Source organism: Nansenia antarctica (genome assembly GCF_963989245.1).
Source record: "Nansenia antarctica genome assembly, chromosome: 13".
NCBI lineage: Eukaryota > Metazoa > Chordata > Actinopteri > Argentiniformes > Microstomatidae > Nansenia > Nansenia antarctica.
In genome coordinates this window covers 11516037-11518336 of record NC_137683.1, presented here as the reverse complement: position 1 = coordinate 11518336, position 2300 = coordinate 11516037, and positions in this window count along the sequence as shown.

Here is a 2300-nt window from a genome sequence, read left to right as displayed (position 1 = left end):
CGTGTGTGCAGCCTTTTGCTCAAAAGTGATCAACGTTTCGTTTTCAGAGTCTCTTTTGACAATCTCTTAAAGAGCTGATTTCAGTCATTAACAGAGCTGTTCTGAAAGTGTCCAAGCAGCCTGTTCTGAGAGTGGACTGTTTTTTGCATTCGTTCTCAAGTTCTACCAGTGTTGTTTTCTGCCTTTCTCGAGCACATTTTGACTTGTTGTTGAATGCTCCTATAATGTAACTCTAAATGACAATCAGAGCAACTTGAATTGCGTGTGTGCAGCCTTTTGCTCAAAAGTGATCAACGTTTCGTTTTCAGAGTCTCTTTTGACAATCTCTTCGAGAGCTGTTTTCAGTCATTAACAGAGCTGTTCTGAAAGTGTCCAAGCGGCCTGTTCTGAGAGTGGACAGTTTTTTGCATTCGTTCTCAAGTTCTATCAGTGTTGTTTTCTGCTTTTCTGGAGCACATTTTGACTTGTTGCTGAATGCTCCTATAATGTAACTCTAAATGACAATCAGAGCAACTTGAATTGCGTGTGTGCAGCCTTTTGCTCAAAAGTGATCAACGTTTCGTTTTCGGAGTCTCTTTTGACAATCTCTTCGAGAGCTGTTTTCAGTCATTAACAGAGCTGTTCTGAAAGTGTCCAAGCGGCCTGTTCTTAGAGTGGACTGGTTTTTGCATTCGTTCTCAAGTTATATCAAACTATCAAAGTGTTGTTTTCTGCCTTTCTCGAGCACATTTTGACTTGTTGTTGAATGCTCCTATAATGTAACTCTAAATGACAATCTGAGCAACTTAAATTGCGTGTGTGCAGCCTTTTGCTCAAAAGTGATCAACGTTTCGTTTTCAGAGTCTCTTTTGACAATCTCTTCGAGAGCTGTTTTCAGTCATTAACAGAGCTGTTCTGAAAGTGTCCTAGCGGCCTGTTCTGAGAGTGGACTGTTTTTTGCATTCGTTCTCAAGTTCTATCAGTGTTGTTTTCTGCTTTTCTGGAGCACATTTTGACTTGTTGCTGAATGCTCCTATAATGTAACTCTAAATGACAATCAGAGCAACTTGAATTGCGTGTGTGCAGCCTTTTGCTCAAAAGTGATCAACGTTTCGTTTTCGGAGTCTCTTTTGACAATCTCTTCGAGAGCTGTTTTCAGTCATTAACAGAGCTGTTCTGAAAGTGTCCAAGCGGCCTGTTCTTAGAGTGGACTGTTTTTTGCATTCGTTCTCAAGTTATATAAAACTATCAAAGTGTTGTTTTCTGCCTTTCTGGAGCACATTTTGACTTGTTGTTGAATGCTCCTATAATGTAACTCTAAATGACAATCAGAGTATGTTGAATTACGTGTGTGCAGCCTTTTGCTCAAAAGTTATCAATGTTTCGTTTTCAGAGTCTCTTTTGACAATCTCTTAAAGAGCTGATTTCAGTCATTAACAGAGCTGTTCTGAAAGTGTCCAAGCAGCCTGTTCTGAGAGTGGACTGTTTTTTGCATTCGTTCTCAAGTTATATCAAAGTGTTGTTTTCTGCCTTTCTCGAGCACATTTTGACTTGTTGTTGAATGCTCCTATAATGTAACTCTAAATGACAATCAGAGTATGTTGAATTACGTGTGTGCAGCCTTTTGCTCAAAAGTTATCAATGTTTCGTTTTCAGAGTCTCTTTTGACAATCTCTTAAAGAGCTGATATCAGTCATTAACAGAGCTGTTCTGAAAGTGTCCAAGCAGCCTGTTCTGAGAGTGGACTGTTTTTTGCATTCGTTCTCAAGTTCTATCAGTGTTGTTTTCTGCTTTTCTGGAGCACATTTTGACTTGTTGTTGAATGCTCCTATAATGTAACTCTAAATGACAATCAGAGTATGTTGAATTACGTGTGTGCAGCCTTTTGCTCAAAAGTTATCAATGTTTCGTTTTCAGAGTCTCTTTTGACAATCTCTTCGAGAGCTGTTTTCAGTCATTAACAGAGCTGTTCTGAAAGTGTCCAAGCGGCCTGTTCTGAGAGTGGACTGTTTTTTGCATTCGTTCTCAAGTTCTATCAGTGTTGTTTTCTGCTTTTCTGGAGCACATTTTGACTTGTTGCTGAATGCTCCTATAATGTAACTCTAAATGACAATCAGAGCAACTTGAATTGCGTGTGTGCAGCCTTTTGCTCAAAAGTGATCAACGTTTCGTTTTCGGAGTCTCTTTTGACAATCTCTTCGAGGGCTGTTTTCAGTCATTAACAGAGCTGTTCTGAAAGTGTCCAAGCGGCCTGTTCTTAGAGTGGACTGTTTTTTGCATTCGTTCTCAAGTTATATCAAAGTGTTGTTTTCTGCCTTTCT